This window comes from Euphorbia lathyris, chromosome 3 (assembly GCF_963576675.1).
Source record: "Euphorbia lathyris chromosome 3, ddEupLath1.1, whole genome shotgun sequence".
Taxonomy (NCBI): domain Eukaryota; kingdom Viridiplantae; phylum Streptophyta; class Magnoliopsida; order Malpighiales; family Euphorbiaceae; genus Euphorbia; species Euphorbia lathyris.
In genome coordinates this window covers 14049885-14074349 of record NC_088912.1, presented here as the reverse complement: position 1 = coordinate 14074349, position 24465 = coordinate 14049885, and the positions used below count along the sequence as shown (strand labels likewise).

Here is a 24465-nt window from a genome sequence, read left to right as displayed (position 1 = left end):
GTCCTTATTGCGGACTTTGTGTGGAAAAGGTGGTTTGGGTACAAAAGTTTTTGTACTAGAGTCAATTGGTGCATCTTTTTGTTTTAATGTATCTTCTTTGGGCTTTGATAAATCAGTTCCAGGTAAAGTTGAACTTCCGGACATTTCCGGGCCTAAGTAATTTTTCCCTGAACGAAGAGTGATAGCCTTAACATGCTCTTTCGGATTTTCTTCCGTATGGCTTGGAAGACTTCCCTCTTTGCGGGATTGGAAGTCTGTCTAGTTCCTGGTTCGAGAGATCCGATTGGCTAATCCGGACAGTCTCAGAACACAAGACGAGCATTTGGATGCGAATTAAAAAAATAATAATCAGTCACCTACTCGTTGATTTGCTAACAAGTCGTCCATGCTGGCGATCCGTAGTTAAAAAATCAACCAATTAGATTACCATGACAAGGATGGAGAAGTTACATTTTCAGTTATCTGGGATTTTAGTGCTCCACTTTCAACCGACCTACACCGTTCCTCTATCGTCTCTCTCCCTATATAAAGCCCCTCATTTTACTTTTCCATTTTTGTAATTCCTTACTTTGTTTGATATCGCAACTTCAGAAATCGCAGTCTCTATTCGTTCTCTTCTTATTTTGAAAGTGAAATGGCTCGTACTAAGCAAACTGCTCGTAAATGCACCGGTAGAAAGAGGCTCCTAGGAAGCAACTCGCAGCAAAGGTATGTGTTAGATAGATGCTTAATTGGAGTTAGGAATGGAAATGCTTTGTTTAGAGATCTGTTTAATTGCCTTTTTTTTGGGTGAGTTTAGGATTTATGTTTCAATACATGTATACTTCTCTATTTATCAATTTCATACAGGTTGCTAGGTTATCGGCTCCTCCAACTACTATTAGAGGACGACTCAAGAGACCATATCGATACCATCCTGGAACTGTGGCTCTCCGGTATGCTATCCCTGTAACTTCAATTCTATTCTTTTGTTGTAATTAATACCGATCTCATGGAATCTATTTGTTTGATGAATTTACCAGAGAAATCAGAAAGTATCAAAAGAGCACTGATCTTTTGATTCGTAAAATGCCATTTCAGAGGCTTGTTCGTGAAATTGCTCAACATTACAAAGTCAAATATCCAATTTTTGTTATGAATTGTTAATAAATTGAGGGAAAGGAAACCTGTTGGTGATGAATATTTTTGTTGATTTATGGCAGAATGATTTGAGGTTCCAGTGCCATGCAGTGCTTGCCTTCACGAGGCTGCGGAGGCTTACTTGGTTGGTGTGTTTGAGGATACTAATCTTTGCGCTATTCATGCGAAGCGGGTAACGATAATGCCTAAGGACGTCCAACTTGCTAGGCGGATCCGTAGTGAACGTCTCTAGGTTTTCTTTGTGTTTGGTGTTTTGGTTAAGCAGAAGAGATAATTTAGGCGATTGGTTTTATGTTTTTTAGAATTTGTGTTTGTGTTGTATAAAAGTTAGCATATCATCTGCATACAGGAGGTGTGAAGGAAAGTTCATGCTATGACCATAATTCATAGGAGTGAACCTACCTACTCTTTCTAATTTGGAAATCCACCTAGTAAAAAAATCTTCTGCAATTCCAAATAAGATTGGAGATAGCGGATCGACCTGCCGGACACCGCAAGAACAGCCAAAATAACCTTTTAGATTACCTCCTAGGAGAACTGAGATTTTAGCTGACGATAGAAGATTCAGAATCCAATCCCGAAAAGCTAAAGAGAAACCAAAAGCTTCCATTACTGCTAGTAGAAAATTCCAATCCAGTGTATCAAATGCCTTTTTAATGTCAATCTTAAGGGCCATGTTCCCCCATAACATTTTTTCGCAAGCATATTGAACCCCTCAGACGCAGCAGCTATCCATTAGTGAATGTTCCTACCCTGAACAAATCTGAATTGATTTACAGACACTATTTTCGCATCAATAAGAGACAACCTGTCAGCCAGAATCTTAGAAATAATTTTGCAGCTGAAATTACCCATCACAATAGGTCGGAATTGAGAAATAACAGTTGCTTCGTTCAACTTTGGAATAAGAGCCATTAGATTGGAGTTCATACCAGGGAGGACGTAGCCTGAGTTGAAGAAACTAGTAACCATGCTGCAGACATCCTGGCCAATGATATCCCAGAACTCGTGGTAGAAAAGGCCGCCAAAGCCATCTGGACCCAGCGTGCTGTCACCATTTAGGCTAAAAATGGCAGCTTTAATTTCTACAGCAGAAGGGCGCTTAGTGAGGGAGTCATTGTTCGTTTCTGTGACAAGGTTGGGGATCACTTCACCAATTAGACTCAAATCGACAGGATTGTTTTTACCGGTGAATAGAGCTGAATAATAATCAACAACATAGTGTGCCATTGTATTCTTGCTAGTGGTACGCACCCCCTCAATTGTAAGAGCATCGAGAGTTGATTGGATCTTCCTCAGTTTTGCGCAACAGTGGCAGAAAGAGGAATTACGGTCCCCCGCCTTCAGCCATTTAACACGGCTTTGATCCTTAAAAAGGAGTTCCTGTCTGTGAAGTTACAAGTCTAGTTCCTCTTGCGCCAGATTATGTCGACAATTTCTATCTGGATTCATTCCCAGGTCAGAAATGTCAAGTTGTATATTAGCAAGTCTAGTTTTAGCTTCAGCAATGTTGTCAAACACCCTCCCAAAGACATTTCGGTTCCAGCCCCTTAAAATTTGGCGCAACGATTTCAATTTGTGTGTAAGAAGCTGGGCGAGCGACAAGGATAAATGCGAATGGGACCAATGCTCAGAAATTACCTTTCGGATTGAATTATGAGTTAATCACATGGTGAGGAACCTGAATCGAGCCCTGCTGGTGACTCCCGAGGTGCAACTGATAATCAGGGGATAGTGATCAGATCTGTGCCGGGCAAGGGCAGAACCTGTGATGCGATCCCAAGAATCCACAAAATTCTCATTAACTAATGCCCTGTCAAGACGACATTCAACATGATTAGTCCATGTAAACTGATTACCCGTGGTGTTAACCTCAACAAGGCCACCATTATCTATGAAATTTCTAAAATCTAGGCAGAAACTCCTAGAGGGGCATCTCCCTATTTTCTCATATGAACCAGTAATGGCATTAAAATCTCCCAACACTAACCATTTATTATCATAGGTAAAATTCAATAGCGAAGACCAAAGCTCCCATCGGGTTATAGCTGTTGAGCGATTTCCGCAAGTGCACGGTATATGCTTGTAGTAATAAAAGATATCGATCCCACAGGGAACGTTTTTTAACAAAACTTATTTACAATCGGTTAAATTTACTTTAAGGTTTATAATGTGGAAAATCGTTTAATCGGTTTTTGGTTTTGAAATTGCTAGAATGAGAAAAATGTTAGAAAATATTCTGATTTAAGAATGATTTTTGCAAGATAGGAACTTTTAGTACTTTTTAGAAAAGTAAACGAATGTATTCGTTTGCATTAAGCAAAGAAAACAACTTTAAACTTTGTACGAATTATAAAGATGAAATAAATGACGGAACCTCTAATTAATTGGCTTTGAACATGACAAAACCCTTTCGGGATAGTTGCCCTTAATCAAATTAAAACTCTTTCGAGATAATAATTTGCCTAAGTGTTCAACAAAGTTTCCTTGTAAAGATTTTGGATTAAATATGTTTTAATGAAAACACCAGCAGTCACTTTAGTGGATTGGTTACCATAAGTGCTGCATAAAAATCTATTGAATAGAACGGACTTTATTAGATGAAATATAAATTGATACAAGTTTACAGAGAACATGGAAACATTCGACGGCTTGCAAGTGAACGAGTTGATCAATCCTTTCATTGGGTTTCGTTAGAGTTTGTCAGGCTCAGGGGCGGATCCTCTACTCAATCTTCTCGTTGAATCTTCGTAATAGAGACTGGGTCGGTCTACTACCAAAATGAAAACTAAACTGGAAAAATGACTAAACGTTACTAAACTTGTTATTATTGAATAAACAATGTGTGTACAACATATTGCTTTTTACAGAATCGAAATCTAACTTCTGAATCACTTGATTCAGAATTTCTGCATAAATTCTATACTAATCTCTTTTTTCTACATATCTTCAACTTTCCATCAACTCTTTATTTATAGATGTTGAAGAGTCTTGATTGAAGTGTCATGTCCATTGTGAAGGATTGTGTCCGTTGCGAAGGATCGTGTCCGTTGTGAAAGGACGTCTTTATCCACCCGAACGATCGCGTTTCGTCGAAAACGAAAGTGTGTAACTAGGCTCCTAAAATCTCCTGCTCGTACCGAGAATCTTAAATTCTCTACCGAGAATGGGGGAGCATCAATTGGTCTTCCAACGAAGGAAGGAGAAGCTGGGGAACGCGTGTCGCGACCGTGAATTTGGGGGCCGCGGTCGCGGCACGAAACGTTTTTTGGTTTTTCATCTTTCGTTCGCGTCCTCGATTTGACGTTATTAATTTCTGTCGTCTTCGACTCCTATTGTAGGGTTTTTCTTCTGTTTTCGAGCTCTTTTCGTTCCTATTTGGATTTTACCAAATATTTATGTACCTTACAAGAAAGAAACATATTCGAGAGTAAAAGCTTCCTAAACAGTTATAAATAGCATAAATTCGTAGCAATATTGATGTAATTAATAATGATATTTTAGGTATATTTTGGGCTTAACAAATCTCCACACTTAATCTTTTGCTAGTCCCGAGCAAAATTTCACTGAATTTATTCTCTAACTAATCTCTTTATGAAAATAAAACATATATCTTTGTATTACCTTTTGAATTAGTTAAGCCGAAAAGACTAGCTTCGCATGGCAAATTTATACGCAAAACATTAAACTAACTTAGTATAATATACGATATATCATTCGTCTTGTATTTCCAATTTTGAATTGAAGCATTCGGGACGATATAAGCACGCATGTTATTGAGTCTTTCGTCTCAAGGCATTTCAAAGCACAAAATTTCCTTTCCCAAACCTAAACTAATATATGAAATATATTAAATATTTAAATAAGTACTTGGGTTAATTATTTACTTAGTTACGCCCGAGATAAGGGTGGTCTTGATCGTAACTTTATACGTATTTTATTGCTTTGTGTTTGCTTAAGAGGTACCGACCATGCCATGGGTGGACGCAATCGTTACTTTAAACTTATACACGCTTATAATTTTTGCTTTTAACGTTCCTTCCATACCTCGATTGTGATTAGGGTGGTCGCAACCGTGGCCAAAATAAACGGTACTTAATTATTCTTCCCTTTCATACCTCGATTGTGATAAGGTTGGTCTCAATCGTGGCCAAAAGTTAAGAATTCAACTAATTGATTAATTAATATGAATTATAAAATTGAATTGTAAATTGGGAAAAAGAAAGATAGCACATTCATCATATATTGACTTAAAATTCAACATGTATTATGGCTAAAGTTTCCTTAAAAACTTCAATTGGGGTTAATGTAAGACGAAATTAAACCGAGCTAAAATTGTTAGTTCAATTTAATGCTTATAAACCTAATTGAAAACTTAAAATAAGATTTATTGTATCATGAATTGCATGATATAAAATAGAAATTGAAATAAAGAATTTATTAACTTAAATACATTCACTCGAGACAATTTTACTTAAAATCGTATCGGAGATTTATGAAAAATTTTGAAAAATATTACCCGTATACGTATAAAAATATTCTTTCTAACGAAAATGATAACCTAAAAATAATCATAAGTTAAAATATTTTTAAACATGTGAAAATATAAAGTTTTATAAAAATAATGTTGAATAAATTGTGTTGCAATATATATGTTGCATTAACATAAAACAAGTGTTGCTTAAAAATTATTTATTCTTATTCGTTGCATAAAAATTTATTCGTACTAAAAAAAATGATATATGCAATTTCCGCAAAAATCCATAATGATATTTTTTCGTTTTGCAAAATAATATCTTTGTTGCATTTATTCGTATACGTATAGAAATTGATATATGTATGTCTCCTCCCACACTTAAATTGGACCATGTCCTCATTGGTGCAAAAATAATGGAGAAAACACAAAAAATAAATACGAAATAAGGCATACGAAACAAAGATGGAAATAGTAGCAAATTAAACATTCAACATAAAATTAAAAAGAGAAAATGTACCAAACATAGGAAAATGAAAATTGTACCAAATTATAACAAGATAGAAATAAATTGAAAGAAAACAACCTATTCTTGAGGTGGGGAATCCGGAGGTGTAGGTGAAGTCTCCACATTTCGGCGGCGGAAAAAGGAAAGCATCCGATGCCGAGTCGATCTATGCTCACGCCTCAAAAGGTTGAGGTTGTCATTCATCACCATATTATTATCTACCAAATCATCAATTCTCAAGTTCATTTGACGATTGTTGGAATTGATTTGGTTCAAAATCCTCCGCAAATCCACCGGATCATCCGCTTGAGGTGCTTGGGGTTGTGGTTGAGCTTGGGGTTTATCTTCTTCTCCTACCGCCTCTCCGCCGCCTTCGGTACCTGTAAATTGAGAACTTGAAGCGCCACCACCCATAGTGCCACGAAGGTGGGCAATACGGGAGGCATACGAAATAAAGACGGGGGGACCTTGTGGAAGCAATAAATGAGCTCGCTCAAGAGCCGAGATGTCCAAAAGTGGAACATACCCACGGCAGGTGGACATGTCAAAATCAGCCAATTCACCCCGAGCTCCCAACACAATAGCGGTGATAAAATTACAAAGAGGGATCTGAATGGTAGTAGCCCTCGAAGCACGGAACAAATTATCGAACATTATGCCAATGCTATCAATCCTCAAACCTTTAAACAAGCTATCCAAAACATATAAATCCCGAACCTGAACCTTTGAACTCTCAACACGCCCAAAAAGGAGAAACTCAAAAATTTGTGAAAGAAGAACACACAATTGTCCTTAATCAACTTGCTTGAAGTGTTCTTAGAATTAAAATAGTCTTGGTCCGAAAGAGTTTGCCAAACCGCATCATTATCAAAATCTTTAGGCTTATTATAAAAATTCGAGGTAGGGAAACCAAACATATTTCCCATTGCATCATAATCAATGGTGTATGTGATATCATTATTCCTAAAAGAGATTGAGGTTTTCTTCTTACTCATGGTCAAAGTGACCAAAATTCCACCACATATTCATTAATACGCGGAAAACGCATATTAACGAATTCTTGCCAACCCAACGCCTCAATAAAAGCATCAATTCGAGTAGAGAAATTCAATGTTCTTACCGAATGGAAGTCTAAGAAGTGCATATCCACAAATTGGCGGTCGGCTTGTGAAAAATGTTTGAAACGAGCGGCTTCTTCCTCCGAAGCGATGTCAAAATAAGCTCCACATTGAACCCGAAGGCGATTAGCTTCCGTAACAGCGGGCTTGTTACCAACACGTTTAGTCCTAACCATGGTGATGGTGTTTAGTGTTTTTAGGGTTTGAGAAGAAGAAGAAGAAGAAAAAGGAATTGAGAGAAAGAGTAAAGCTTGAAGATGAGTTTGGGGTTTGGAATATGGAAGTGATTGAATAGAAAAGAGGATAGAAATTGGAGTGAATAAATTGGGAAGAGTAAAAGTAGATTTTTGGGGAAGAGTTTGGAGTAAGGGATTGGGTAAAAATAGAGGTGATGAGAGATATGTGGAAGAGGTAGGGTTATATAGGGTGATTAGGTGAATGTATAGGTAGAATAGGAATAGGAATAGGCAAAAATATTGGCAAAATCGGAATCAATAGGGCATAAATCACGCGTGTCGCGACCGCGAATAGCAAAGCCGCGGCCGCGGCACGCGATTTTCAGGGAATTTTGCCCCTCAAATTCGTCCATAGTTGCTACTCATACCGAGAATTGGTCAAAATGGCTTATTTGGGTGCCTTTTGACATGGTTTGTGCAATTTTGTTGATGATTTGGTTCCTGAACTTAATATAAAGTGTCCCTGCACTTAAAAACTAAAATAAATGACATTAATTGCAAGGAAAACCAAAGGTTTAACCTTAATAAATTGAATTAAAGTGTAATAAATTGGTTTATGAATAATTAATGAAAATTAAATGTTCATTGATGCATATAAGTTAAGAGAATCATATTAAGTGCATAATAAGTGCATATAAATATATATTAATTATAGGAACTTAGTCAATTGAATGAATTAATGTTTTAAACTTCAATTTTGTGAAAATTGGATTAAGTGTGAATATATGTGTTAATTAAGAAAACCATGATTTGTTCAATATTATAGATTTTATATAGATTTAACCATGATTATATGAGAAATGTAATAAAACATATATCTAACCTTGTAAAAAAAATAGTAAATGAACTAAAATGAAATAGAACTTTATTGAACAAAACAAACTATAAAAGCAAAGAATAAAATGAAATAATACAAAAACACACAAAATATTTACAAAAAGAAAACCTATAAACCTAAACTATTCTATATACTCATCCCTATCAAGTGGGATATTTCTGGCCTTAATACGATCAATTTGAAACTGCACGAAAGTTTCACGTTCCGGTGCAGACAGAAAGTGAGGCCCTTCTCGAAAGACACGTTTTACAAGTCATTCGTGCTCGAGAAACTCATAGTCAATTGTCGGGAAGAATTCATCATCACTCCAGGGAACATCAATGGTACCCTTTGTACCGAGAATTATTCCACAGATTATATTGCCGAACCCAATCTTTTTATCCTTGGATCGAGAAGCGGCGACAAGACCCTCCATCAAAATCTTTGAAGAATCTACTGCATTTCCCTGGAATATATCTCCAAGGACATAGAGATCTGTGTCACGGACCACACTACTGAACGTGCGACCGAATAAACTGTGACACAGGAATTTATGCAGATACAGCATGGAGTTGGAGCGAAAAGAGTGATTGTAGGCGAGTTTTGAATTGAATCGCCAGAATCCATTGAGCATTCTCCAAGTGTCCAAGGATGTCATGTCTCGTCCAGGATGACGTTTGATTGTATCCCTCGGGGGAAAACCAAACCAAGCATGCAACTCGGGATAACCGAAAGTAAAGATTTCGCCTTCTCGACGAAAACTGAGACGTACCCGTCGTTTATTAGTGAAACGCATGGTACAGAAGAATTCGAGTATCCAGTCGCCTATTATTGGAAATCACATTTGGGCGAATTTTGTCCACCCTAGGTGTTCCATATAGCGGCTCATGTCATCAGTAATGCCTAATTGGCTGTTAAGAAATTCATCCATATACAACATTCCGGTGAAGAATTTGTAACGGTGATTCCAATAACGCCTACCTTCATCGTGATTGAAGATAGGAAAAGGCGCCCCATATCGCTTGGATAAGTCTGGGCGTTTATTGCTTGAGGCGGCCTTGTGCCTTGAAGTTTTGTATTTGGTAGGCATGGTGGTTGTTTGAATGAAACAAAGTTGCTGGTACTGAATAGAAAAATGGTGTTTTGAAGAAATCAGAGTTCTGATAAAGATAAAAAGAATTGTAACAGAACTTGAATCCTCTAGGATTAATTTATAAGAGTTTTAGATGAAAGGAGGTGTTGTTTTAATCATGAAAAGGTATAAAATGACACCTTTCGGGAATGAAGAAACTTAAGGTTTCAGTTGTCAAGAGGTTTGTTGAAAGGTTTAGGTTGATTCAGACCTGAGTGTGCAGGAATTTCGCGTGTCGCGACCGAGAATAGCAAAGCCGCGGTCGCGACAGGCTGATTTTCTTGCGGAAATCGGGCGTCGAAAGCCATGTCCTGATTCACGGTAGAGAATTTATAATTCTCGGTAAGTTCAGAGAAAATCTAACCTATTTGGACAAATCTGAAAAATAGAATTCTCGGTAGAGAATTCCAAATTCTCGGCAGTGAGTTGCCTGAAACTTCAATTTCATTCTAATTTCCTAAAATTAATTCTAAAATCATGAAATAAACATATTTTATGCATATAAATCATAACATAAAGGCATCTAATCACAAAAAATTGACATTTGAAAAATAAAATAAAATAAAATAAAAATAAAATAAAATAAAATGAACAAAAATATAAAAAGAAAACAAAATAAACTGTGATCGAAAAACTGAGTGATTTATACATCAGAAAATCTTGTTACGAACGAAATTTCTAGTTGTGAAATATTTTCGTAATAGATTTTACATCGATTACCATTAACTTTGAAACGAATTCCGTTAGGACCTTCCAGTTCTAAAGAACCATAATCGAATGTTTTGACGACTAAATATGGTCCTATCCATCTGGACTTAAGTTTTCCTGGAAATAAACGAAGTCGTGAATTAAATAACAGCACTTTATCCCCAACATTAAAGTGTTTGACTTTAATTTTGGCATCGTGCCATTTTTTCACTTTTTCTTTATAAATTTTTGCATTTTCGTAATATAGATGGCGTAACTCATCTAACTCATTTAAATCAAGAAAATGTTTCTTACCTGCTTGTCGTAAATCAAAGTTTAGTTCCCTAATAGCCCAATAGGCTTTATGTTCTAATTCGACTGGCAAATGACATGCCTTCCCATACAGTAAGCGGTATGGAGTCATTCCTATTGGTGTTTTAAATGCAGTACAGTATGCCCATAACGCATTATTTAGTTTACACGGCCAATCTTTTCTTGAGGATGAAACTGTTTTCTCTAGAATCCATTTGAGTTCTCTATTTGATATCTCCGCCTGACCATTTGACTGAGGATGGTATGGCGTTGATACGCGGTGGCGTACTCCATATTTTTTCATAAGCGTTTCAAAACTTCGGTTTATAAAATGAGCACCACCATCACTAACGATGACTCTTGGACAACCAAATCTACAAAATATATCGTCAAGAAAATTAACGACAACTTTAGAATCGCTCGTCGGGGTTGCAATTGCTTCAACCCACTTTGAAACATAATCAACGGCGACTAATATGTAAGTTTTACCATTAGAAGGGGGAAAAGGTCCTATGAAATCTATTCCCCACATATCGAAGACTTCAACTTCTAATATGGTTGTGATGGGCATCTCATCTTTCCTTACTAGATTTCCTGTTCTTTGGCACTTATCACAACGAGTAATAAATGAACGGACGTCTTTAAACATCGTAGGCCAAAAGAAACCACATTCAAATATTTTAGCTGCTGTTTTGGTAGCTCCATTACGTCCTCCATAAGAGCTAGAATGGCATTCCGACATTATGGATTCATATTCATTTTCACCAACGCATCTCCTAATTATCCCGTCACCACAAGTTTTGAACAGAAAAGGATCTTCCCAAAAATACTGTTTAATGTCGAAGAAAAATTTCTTCTTTTGTTGGAAATTTAATCCTTTCGGAACAATATTGGCTGCAAGATAATTAGTAATATCTGCATACCAGGGTGACATGACGCTTTTCATTTGATAGAGATGTTCATCAGGGAAATCATCTCGTATACCGTTAGTTTCACCCATCTAATTAGACGTGGTTTTGCATCCTTCTTAGCAAATAAATATCTTAATGCTGCATGATCAGTGTAAATAATAACTTTCGAACCTAACAAGTATGACCTAAACTTATCAAATGCAAAAACTACAGCTAACATTTCTTTCTCAGTTGTGGTGTAGTTTAATTGTGCACCGGAAAGTGTGTGACTTGCATAATAAATGACATGAAGTTTCTTATCCTTCCTTTGTCCTAAAACACATCCGACAGCTAAGTCACTTGCATCACACATAATTTCAAATGGTAAATCCCAATCGGGTTTAGCAATAACAGGTGCACTGACTAAAGCTGTTTTTAATGTTTCGAAAGCTTTAACGCAATCTTCATTAAAATCCAAGGTAGAATCTTTCAAGAGTAGATTAGTGAGTGGTTTGGAAATTACAGAAAAATTCTTAATAAATCTTCTGTAAAAACCGACATGTCCTAAAAATGATCTTACTCTCTTAACAGTAGTTGGAGGGGGTAGTTTCTCTATTACTGAAGTTTTTGCTCTGTCCACTTCTAATCCTTTTTCAGATATTTTGTGACCTAAAACAATTCCTTCGTCAACCATGAAATGACATTTTTCCCAGTTTAATACCAAATTTGTTTCTTCACACCTAGACAAAACTTTATCCAAGTTTTCTAGGCACGAATCAAAGGAATCTCCATAAACTGAAAAATCGTCCATAAAAACTTCCATGATATCTTCAATGAAATCATTAAAAATTGCAGTCATACAACGTTGAAATGTCGCAGGTGCGTTACATAGACCAAAGGGCATTCTCCTATATGCAAATGTTCCGTAAGGACATGTGAATGTTGTTTTATCTTGGTCATCCGGGTAAATGTATATTTGAAAGAATCCGGAGTAACCATCTAGAAAACAGTAGAAAACGTGACCAGCTATCCTTTCGATCATTTGATCAATGAAAGGAAGAGGAAAAATGATCTTTCCTAGTTGCCTTATTTAAATTTCTATAATCTATACAAACCCTCCAACCAGTGGTGGTTCGTGTAGGTATTAATTCACCTTCTTCATTCCTTACAACTGTTATGCCTCCCTTTTTAGGTACACAATGGATTGGACTAGCCCATTCACTATCCGAGATAGGGTAGATGATTCCATTGTCCAGAAGTTTAGTAATCTCATTTTTTACTACTTCTTTCATATTCGGATTTAGGCGTCTTTGCCTATCCGCTTTAGGTGGCTTATCTTCTTCTAAGTGAATTATGTGCATTACGATGCTCGGATTAATACCTTTTAAGTCTGAAATTTGCCAACCCATACTTCCTATCCTATTTCTAACAACTTCTTTCAATTTCTCTTCTTGGACTTGTGTTAATTTGTTAGAGATAATAATAGGTAGAGAATCGCCTTCGCCTAAGAAAGCGTACCTCAAATGACTTGGTAATTCTTTAAGTTCTAATTTAGGTGGAACTATAATTGAAGGCGAAACTGATCCATCTTCTCGAATCAAAGGTTCTGGTTCCTTATCTTCTAGTTCCTCACTCATTATAGGTTCTATTATTTCTTCTTTTTGAACAATGTCATTTACACATTCTTCAATTAAATCAAGTTTCATACAAGAGAAATCCTCCATAGGATATTTCATTGCTTGATTCATATCAAACTCAATCTTATCATCTCCTATTCTTAAAACTACTTTCCCTTCCGACACATCAACTAGAGCACGTCCCGTGTTCATGAACGGTCTACCGAAGATTAGCGGACAATTTACGTCATAAGCAAAATCTAAAATAACGAAATCGGTAGGAAAAATAAATTTGTCAACTTTAACTAAAACATCCTCAATTATACCGTATGGTCTTTTAGTGGTTTGATCCGCTAATTGCAAAACCATATTGGTACGTTTGATGCCTTCTTCTAAGCCTAACTTATTAAAAATAGATAATGGCATCAAGTTAATGTTTGCTCCTAAATCACAAAGACAACTGGGAAATTCAATATCTCCCAATTTACACGGAATGGTAAAACATCCGGGATCCTTGAGTTTTGTGGGCAAATTACTTGACACAATTGAACTACAATCTTCAGTTAGCGAAATGGATGAAATTCCTTCCCAACTGATTTTCTTCGAAATTAAATCTTTGAGGAATTTACCATAATTGGGAATTTGTGTAATCGCATCCATAAATGTTAAATTAATATGCAAATTCTTAAGTTTGTCTAAAAATGTTAAAAGTTGTTTGTCATAGTCCTTATTGCGGACTTTGTGTGGAAAAGGTGGTTTGGGTACAAAAGTTTTTGTACTAGAGTCAATTGGTGCATCTTTTTGTTTTAATGTATCTTCTTTGGGCTTTGATAAATCAGTTCCAGGTAAAGTTGAACTTCCGGACATTTCCGGGCCTAAGTAATTTTTCCCTGAACGAAGAGTGATAGCCTTAACATGCTCTTTCGGATTTTCTTCCGTATGGCTTGGAAGACTTCCCTCTTTGTGGGATTGGAAGTCTGTCTAGTTCCTGGTTCGAGAGATCCGATTGGCTAATCCGGACAGTCTCAGAACACAAGACGAGCATTTGGATGCGAATTAAAAAAATAATAATCAGTCACCTACTCGTTGATTTGCTAACAAGTCGTCCATGCTGGCGATCCGTAGTTAAAAAATCAACCAATCAGATTACCATGACAAGGATGGAGAAGTTACGTTTTCAGTTATCTGGGATTTTGGTGCTCCACTTTCAACCGACCTACAACGTTCCTCTATCGTCTCTCTCCCTATATAAAGCCCCTCATTTTACTTTTCCATTTTTGTAATTCCTTACTTTGTTTGATATCGCAACTTCAGAAATCGCAGTCTCTATTCGTTCTCTTCTTATTTTGAAAGTGAAATGGCTCGTACTAAGCAAACTGCTCGTAAATGCACCGGTAGAAAGAGGCTCCCAGGAAGCAACTCGCAGCAAAGGTATGTGTTAGATAGATGCTTAATTGGAGTTAGGAATGGAAATGCTTTGTTTAGAGATCTGTTTAATTGCCTTTTTTTTGGGTGAGTTTAGGATTTATGTTTCAATACATGTATACTTCTCTATTTATCAATTTCATACAGGTTGCTAGGTTATCGGCTCCTCCAACTACTATTAGAGGACGACTCAAGAGACCATATCGATACCATCCTGGAACTGTGGCTCTCCGGTATGCTATCCCTGTAACTTCAATTCTATTCTTTTGTTGTAATTAATACCGATCTCATGGAATCTATTTGTTTGATGAATTTACCAGAGAAATCAGAAAGTATCAAAAGAGCACTGATCTTTTGATCCGTAAAATGCCATTTCAGAGGCTTGTTCGTGAAATTGCTCAACATTACAAAGTCAATAATCCAATTTTTGTTATGAATTGTTAATAAATTGGGGGAAAGGAAACCTGTTGGTGATGAATATTTTTGTTGATTTATGGCAGAATGATTTGAGGTTCCAATGCCATGCAGTGCTTGCCTTCACGAGGCTGCGGAGGCTTACTTGGTTGGTGTGTTTGAGGATACTAATCTTTGCGCTATTCATGCGAAGCGGGTAACGATAATGCCTAAGGACGTCCAACTTGCTAGGCGGATCCGTAGTGAACGTCTCTAGGTTTTCTTTGTGTTTGGTGTTTTGGTTAAGCAGCAGAGATAATTTAGGCGATTGGTTTTATGTTTTTTAGAATTTGTGTTTGTGTTGTATAAAAGTTAGCATATCATCTGCATACAGGAGGTGTGAAGGAATGTTCATGCTATGACCATAATTCATAGGAGTGAACCTACCTTCTCTTTCTAATTTGGAAATCCACCTAGTAAAAAAATCTTCTGCAATTCCAAATAATATTGGAGATAGCGGATCGCCCTGCCGGACACCGCAAGAACAGCCAAAATAACCTTTTAGATTACCTCCTAGGAGAACTGAGATTTTAGCTGACGATAGAAGATTCAGAATCCAATCCCGAAAAGCTAAAGAGAAACCAAAAGCTTCCATTACTGCTAGTAGAAAATTCCAATCCAGTGTATCAAATGCCTTTTTAATGTCAATCTTAAGGGCCATGTTCCCCCATAACATTTTTTCGCAAGCATATTGAACCCCTCAGACGCAGCAGCTATCCATTAGTGAATGTTCCTACCCTGAACAAATATGAATTGATTTACAGACACTATTTTCGCATCAATAAGAGACAACCTGTCAGCCAGAATCTTAGAAATAATTTTGCAGCTGAAATTACCCATCACAATAGGTCGGAATTGAGAAATAACAGTTGCTTCGTTCAACTTTGGAATAAGAGCCATTAGATTGGAGTTCATACCAGGGAGGACGTAGCCTGAGTTGAAGAAACTAGTAACCATCCTGCAGACATCCTGGCCAATGATATCCTAGAACTCCTGGTAGAAAAGGCTGCCAAAGCCATCTGGACCCAGCGTGCTGTCACCATTTAGGCTAAAAATGGCAGCTTTAATTTCTACAGCAGAAGGGCGCTTAGTGAGGGAGTCATTGTTCGTTTCTGTGACAAGGTTGGGGATCACTTCACCAATTAGACTCAAATCGACAGGATTGTTTTTACCGGTGAATAGAGCTGAATAATAATCAACAACATAGTGTGCCATTGTATTCTTGCTAGTGGTACACACCCCCTCAATTGTAAGAGCATCGAGAGTTGATTGGATCTTCCTCAGTTTTGCGCAACAGTGGAAGAAAGAGGAATTACAGTCCCCCGCCTTCAGCCATTTAACACGGCTTTGATCCTTAAAAAGGAGTTCCTGTCTGTGAAGTTACAAGTCTAGTTCCTCTTGCGCCAGATTATGTCGACAATTTCTATCTGGATTCATTCCCAGGTCAGAAATGTCAAGTTGTATATTAGCAAGTCTAGTTTTAGCTTCAGCAATGTTGTCAAACACCCTCCCAAAGACATTTCGGTTCCAGCCCCTTAAAATTTGGCGCAACGATTTCAATTTGTGTGTAAGAAGCTGGGCGAGCGACAAGGATAAATGCGAATGGGACCAATGCTCAGAAATTACCTTTCGGATTGAATTATGAGTTAATCACATGGTGAGGAACCTGAATCGAGCCCTGCTGGTGACTCCCGAGGTGCAACTGATAATCAGGGGATAGTGATCAGATCTGTGCCGGGCAAGGGCAGAACCTGTGATGCGATCCCAAGAATCCACAAAATTCTCATTAACTAATGCCCTGTCAAGACGACATTCAACATGATCAGCGCCTTGACGACCATTAGTCCATGTAAACTGATTACCCGTGGTGTTAACCTCAACAAGACCACCATGATCTATGAAATTTCTAAAATCTAGGCAGAAACTCCTAGAGGGGCATCTCCCTATTTTCTCATGTGAACCAGTAATGGCATTAAAATCTCCCAACACTAACCATTTATTATCAGAGGTAAAATTCAATAGCGAAGACCAAAGCTCCCATCGGGTTATAGCTGTTGAGCGATTTCCGCAAGTGCACGGTATATGCTTGTAGTAATAAAAGATATCGATCCCACAGGGAACGTTTTTTAACAAAACTTATTTACAATCGGTTAAATTTACTTTAAGGTTTATAATATGGAAAATCGTTTAATCAGTTTTTGGTTTTGAAATTGCTAGAATGAGAAAAATGTTAGAAAATATTCTGATTTAAGAATGAATTTGCAAGATAGGAACTTTTAGTACTTTTTAGAAAAGTAAATGACTGTATTCGTTTGCATTAAGCAAAGAAAACAACTTTAAACTTTGTACGAATTATAAAGATGAAATAAATGACGGAACCTCTAATTAATTGGCTTTGAACATGACAAAACCCTTTCGGGATAGTTGCCCTTAATCAAATTAAAACTCTTTCGAGATAATAATTTGCCTAAGTGTTCAACAAAGTTTCCTTGTAAAGATTTTGGATTAAATATGTTTTAATGAAAACACCAGCAGTCACTTTAGTGGATTGGTTACCATAAGTGCTGCATAAAAATCTATCGAATAGAACGGACTTTATTAGATGAAATATAAATTGATACAAGTTTACAGAGAACATGGAGCATGCAAACATTCGACGGCTTGCAAGTGAACGGGTTGATCAATCCTTTCCTTGGGTTTCGTTAGAGTTTGTCAGGCTCAGGGGCGGATCCTCTACTCAATCTTCTCGTTGAATCTTCGTAATAGAGACTGGGTCGGTCTACTACCAAAATGAAAACTAAACTGGAAAAATGACTAAACGTTACTAAACTTGTTATTATTGAATAAACAATGTGTGTACAACATATTGCTTTTTACAGAATCGAAATCTAACTTCTGAATCACTTGATTCAGAATTTCTGCATAAATTCTATACTAATCTCTTTTTTCTACATATCTTCAACTTTCCATCAACTCTTTATTTATAGATGTTGAAGAGTCTTGATTGAAGTGTCGTGTTCGTTGTGAAGGATCGTGTCCGTTGCGAAGGATCGTGTCCGTTGTGAAAGGACGTCTTTATCCACCCAAACGATCGCGTTTCGTCGAAAACGAAAGTGTGTAACTAGGCTTCTAAAATCTCCTGCTCGTACCGAGAATCTTAAATTCTCTACCGAGAATGGGGGAGCATCAATTGGTCTTCAAACGAAGGAAGGAGAAGCTGGGGAACGCGTGTCGCGACTGTGAATTTGGGGGCCGCGGTCGCGGCACGGAACGTTTTTTGGTTTTTCATCTTTCGTTCGCGTCCTTGATTTGGCGTTATTAATTTCTGTCGTCTTCGACTCCTATTGTAGGGTTTTTCTTATGTTTTCGAGCTCTTTTCGTTCCTATTTGGATTTTACCAAATATTTATGTACCTTACAAGAAAGAAACATATTCGAGAGTAAAAGCTTCCTAAACAGTTATAAATAGCATAAATTCGTAGCAATATTGATGTAATTAATAATGATATTTTAGGTACATTTTGGGCTTAACAAATCTCCACACTTAATCTTTTGCTAGTCCCGAGCAAAATTTCACTGAATTTATTCTCTAACTAATCTCTTTATGAAAATAAAACATATATCTTTGTATTACCTTTTGAATTAGTTAAGCCGAAAAGACTAGCTTCGCATGGCAAATTTATACGCAAAACATTAAACTAACTTAGTATAATATACGATATATCATTCGTCTTGTATTTCCAATTTTGAATTGAAGCATTCGGGACGATATAAGCACGCATGTTATTGAGTCTTTCGTCTCAAGGCATTTCAAAGCACAAAATTTCCTTTCCCAAACCTAAACTAATATATGAAATATATTAAATATTTAACTAAGTACTTGGGTTAATTATTTACTTAGTTACGCCCGAGATAAGGGTGGTCTTGATCGTAACTTTATACGTATTTTATTGCTTTGTGTTTGCTTAAGAGGTACCGACCATGCCATGGGTGGACGCAATCGTTACTTTAAACTTATACACGCTTATAATTTTTGCTTTTAACGTTCCTTCCATACCTCGATTGTGATTAGGGTGGTCGCAACCGTGGCCAAAATAAACGGTACTTAATTATTCTTCCCTTTCATACCTCGATTGTGATAAGGTTGGTCTCAATCGTGGCCAAAAGTTAAGAATTCAACTAATTGATTAATTAATATGAATTATAAAATTGAATTGTAAATTGGGAAAAAGAAAGATAGCACATTCATCATATATTGACTTAAAATTCAACATGTATTATGGATAAAGTTTCCTTAAAAACTTCAATTGGGGTTAATGTAAGACGAAATTAAACCGAGCTAAAATTGTTAGTTCAATTTAATGCTTATAAACCTAATTGAAAACTTAAAATAAGATTTATTGTATCATGAATTGCATGATATAAAATAGAAATTGAAATAAAGAATTTATTAACTTAAATACATTCACTCGAGACAATTTTACTTAAAATCGTATCGGAGATTTATGAAAAATTTTGAAAAATATTACCCGTATACGTGTAGAAATATTCTTTCTAACGAAAATGATAACCTAAAAATAATCATAAGTTAAAATATTTTTAAACATGTGAAAATATAAAGTTTTATAAAAATAATGTTGAATAAATTGTGTTGCAATATATATGTTGCATTAACATAAAACAAGTGTTGCTTAAAAATTATTTATTCTTATTCGTTGCATAAAAATTTATTCGTACTAAAAAAAAATGATATATGCAATTTCCGCAAAAATCCATACTGATATTTTTTCGTTTTGCAAAATAATATCTTTGTTGCATTTATTCGTATACGTATAGAAATTGATATATGTATGTCTCCTCCCACACTTAAATTGGACCATGTCCTCATTGGTGCAAAAATAATGGAGAAAACACAAAAAATAAATACGAAATAAGGCATACGAAACAAAGATGGAAATAGTAGCAAATTAAACATTCAACATAAAATTAAAAAGAGAAAATGTACCAAACATAGGAAAATGAAAATTGTACCAAATTATAACAAGATAGAAATAAATTGAAAGAAAACAACCTATTCTTGAGGTGGGGAATCCGGAGGTGTAGGTGAAGTCTCCACATTTCGGCGGCGGAAAAAGGAAAGCATCCGATGCCGAGTCGATCTATGCTCACGCCTCAAAAGGTTGAGGTTGTCATTCATCACCATATTATTATCTACCAAATCATCAATTCTCAAGTTCATTTGACGATTGTTGGAATTGATTTGGTTCAAAATCCTCCGCAAATCCACCGGATCATCCGCTTGAGGTGCTTGGGGTTGTGGTTGAGCTTGGGGTTTATCTTCTTCTCCTACCGCCTCTCCGCCGCCTTCGGTACCTGTAAATTGAGAACTTGAAGCGCCACCACCCATAGTGCCACGAAGGTGGGCAATACGGGAGGCATACGAAATAAAGACGGGGGGACCTTGTGGAAGCAATAAATGAGCTCGCTCAAGAGCCGAGATGTCCAAAAGTGGAACATACCCACGGCAGGTGGACATGTCAAAATCAGCCAATTCACCCCGAGCTCCCAACACAATAGCGGTGATAAAATTACAAAGAGGGATCTGAATGGTAGTAGCCCTCGAAGCACGGAACAAATTATCGAACATTATGCCAATGCTATCAATCCTCAAACCTTTAAACAAGCTATCCAAAACATATAAATCCCGAACCTGAACCTTTGAACTCTCAACACGCCCAAAAAGGAGAAACTCAAAAATTTGTGAAAGAAGAACACACAATTGTCCTTAATCAACTTGCTTGAAGTGTTCTTAGAATTAAAATAGTCTTGGTCCGAAAGAGTTTGCCAAACCGCATCATTATCAAAATCTTTAGGCTTATTATAAAAATTCGAGGTAGGGAAACCAAACATATTTCCCATTGCATCATAATCAATGGTGTATGTGATATCATTATTCCTAAAAGAGATTGAGGTTTTCTTCTTACTCATGGTCAAAGTGACCAAAATTCCACCACATATTCATTAATACGCGGAAAACGCATATTAACGAATTCTTGCCAACCCAACGCCTCAATAAAAGCATCAATTCGAGTAGAGAAATTCAATGTTCTTACCGAATGGAAGTCTAAGAAGTGCATATCCACAAATTGGCGGTCGGCTTGTGAAAAATGTTTGAAACGAGCGGCTTCTTCCTCCGAAGCGATGTCAAAATAAGCTCCACATTGAACCCGAAGGCGATTAGCTTCCGTAACAGCGGGCTTGTTACCAACACGTTTAGTCCTAACCATGGTGATGGTGTTTAGTGTTTTTAGGGTTTGAGAAGAAGAAGAAGAAGAAAAAGGAATTGAGAGAAAGAGTAAAGCTTGAAGATGAGTTTGGGGTTTGGAATATGGAAGTGATTGAATAGAAAAGAGGATAGAAATTGGAGTGAATAAATTGGGAAGAGTAAAAGTAGATTTTTGGGGAAGAGTTTGGAGTAAGGGATTGGGTAAAAATAGAGGTGATGAGAGATATGTGGAAGAGGTAGGGTTATATAGGGTGATTAGGTGAATGTATAGGTAGAATAGGAATAGGAATAGGCAAAAATATTGGCAAAATCGGAATCAATAGGGCATAAATCACGCGTGTCGCGACCGCGAATAGCAAAGCCGCGGCCGCGGCACGCGATTTTCAGGGAATTTTGCCCCTCAAATTCGTCCATAGTTGCTACTCATACCGAGAATTGGTCAAAATGGCTTATTTGGGTGCCTTTTGACATGGTTTGTGCAATTTTGTTGATGATTTGGTTCCTGAACTTAATATAAAGTGTCCCTGCACTTAAAAACTAAAATAAATGACATTAATTGCAAGGAAAACCAAAGGTTTAACCTTAATAAATTGAATTAAAGTGTAATACATTGGTTTATGAATAATTAATGAAAATTAAATGTTCATTGATGCATATAAGTTAAGAGAATCATATTAAGTGCATAATAAGTGCATATAAATATATATTAATTATAGGAACTTAGTCAATTGAATGAATTAATGTTTTAAACTTCAATTTTGTGAAAATTGGATTAAGTGTGAATATATGTGTTAATTAAGAAAACCATGATTTGTTCAATATTATAGATTTTATATAGATTTAACCATGATTATATGAGAAATGTAATAAAACATATATCTAACCTTGTAAAAAAAAATAGTAAATGAACTAAAATGAAATAGAACTTTATTGAACAAAACAAACTATAAAAGCAAAGAATAAAATGAAATAATACAAAAACACACAAAATATTTACAAAAAGAAAACCTATAAACCTAAACTATTCTATATACTCATCCCTATCAAGTGGGATATTTCTGGCCTTAATACGATCAATTTGAAACTGCACGAAAGTTTCACGTTCCGGTGCAGACAGAAAGTGAGGCCCTTTTCGAAAGACACGTTTTACAAGTCCTTCTTGCTCGAGAAACTCATAGTCAATTGTCGGGAAGAATTCATCATCACTCCAGGGAACATCAATGGTACCCTTTGTACCGAGAATTATTCCACAGATTATATTGTCGAACCCAATCTTTTTATCCTTGGATCGAGAAGCGGCGACAAGACCCTCCATCAAAATCTTTGAAGAATCTACTGCATTTCCCTGGAATATATCTCCAAGGACATAGAGATCTGTGTCACGGACCACACTACTGAACGTACGACCGAATAAACTGTGACACAGGAATTTGTGCAGATACAGCATGGAGTTGGAGCGAAAAGAGTGATTGTAGGCGAGTTTTGAATTGAATCGCCAGAATCCATTGAGCATTCTCCAAATGTCCGAGGATGTCATGTCTCGTCCAGGATGACGTTTGATTGTATCCCTCGGGGGAAAACCAAACCAAGCATGCAACTCGGGATAACCGAAAGTAAAGATTTCGCCTTCTCGATGAAAACTGAGACGTACCCGTCGTTTATTAGTGAAACGCATGGTACAGAAGAATTCGAGTATCCAGTCGCCTATTATTGGAAATCACATTTGGGCGAATTTTGTCCACCCTAGGTGTTCCATATAGCGGCTCATGTCATCAGTAATGCCTAATTAGCTGTTAAGAAATTCATCCATATACAACATTCCGGTGAAGAATTTGTAACGGTGATTCCAATAACGCCTACCTTCATCGTGATTGAAGATAGGAAAAGGCGCCCCATATCGCTTGGATAAGTCTGGGCGTTTATTGCTTGAGGCGGCCTTGTGCCTTGAAGTTTTGTATTTGGTAGGCATGGTGGTTGTTTGAATGAAACAAAGTTGCTGGTACTGAATAGAAAAATGGTGTTTTGAAGAAATCAGAGTTCTGATAAAGATAAAAAGAATTGTAACAGAACTTGAATCCTCTAGGATTAATTTATAAGAGTTTTAGATGAAAGGAGGTGTTGTTTTAATCATGAAAAGGTATAAAATGACACCTTTCGGGAATGAAGAAACTTAAGGTTTCAGTTGTCAAGAGGTTTGTTGAAAGGTTTAGGTTGATTCAGACCTGAGTGTGCAGGAATTTCGCGTGTCGCGACCGAGAATAGCAAAGCCGCGGTCGCGACAGGCTGATTTTCTTGCGAAAATCAGGCGTCGAAAGCCATGTCCTGATTCACGGTAGAGAATTTATAATTCTCGGTAAGTTCAGAGAAAATCTAACCTATTTGGACAAGTCTGAAAAATAGAATTCTCGGCAGAGAATTCCAAATTCTCGGCAGAGAATTGCCTGAAACTTCAATTTCATTCTAATTTCCTAAAATTAATTCTAAAATCATGAAATAAACATATTTTATGCATATAAATCATAACATAAAGGCATCTAATCACAAAAAATTGACATTTGAAAAATAAAATAAAATAAAATAAAAATAAAATAAAATAAAATAAAAATAAAATAAAATAAAATGAACAAAAATATAAAAAGAAAACAAAATAAACTGTGATCGAAAAACTGAGTGATTTATACGTCAGAAAATCTTGTTACGAACGAAATTTCTAGTTGTGAAATATTTTCGTAATAGATTTTACATCGATTACCATTAACTTTGAAACGAATTCCGTTAGGACCTTCCAGTTCTAAAGAACCATAATCGAATGTTTTGACGACTAAATATGGTCCTATCCATCTGGACTTAAGTTTTCCTGGAAATAAACGAAGTCGTGAATTAAATAACAGCACTTTATCCCCAACATTAAAGTGTTTGACTTTAATTTTGGCATCGTGCCATTTTTTCACTTTTTCTTTATAAATTTTGCATTTTCGTAAAATAGATGGCGTAACTCATCTAACTCATTTAAATCGAGCAAATGTTTCTTACCTGTTTGTCGTAAATCAAAGTTTAGTTCCCTAATAGCCCAATAGGCTTTATGTTCTAATTCGACTGGCAAATGACATGCCTTCCCATACACTAAGCGGTATGGAGTCATTCCTATTGGTGTTTTAAATGCAGTACAGTATGCCCATAACGCATTATTTAGTTTACACGACCAATCTTTTCTTGAGGATGAAACTGTTTTCTCTAGAATCCATTTGAGTTCTCTATTTGATATCTCCGCCTGACCATTTGACTGAGGATGGTATGGCGTTGATACGCGGTGGCGTACTCCATATTTTTTCATAAGCGTTTCAAAACTTCGGTTTATAAAATGAGCACCAC

The 24465-nt window shown here is 36.5% G+C and overlaps 2 pseudogenes; both read left to right on the top strand.

Moving 5' to 3' along the window:
• The first annotated feature begins 634 nt into the window (after nucleotides 1-634).
• LOC136222223 (histone H3.3-like) lies at nucleotides 635-1372 on the top strand (annotated as a pseudogene).
• Nucleotides 1373-14287: 12915 nt separating this feature from the next.
• LOC136222221 (histone H3.3-like) lies at nucleotides 14288-15025 on the top strand (annotated as a pseudogene).
• The last annotated feature ends 9440 nt before the right edge of the window (nucleotides 15026-24465 follow it).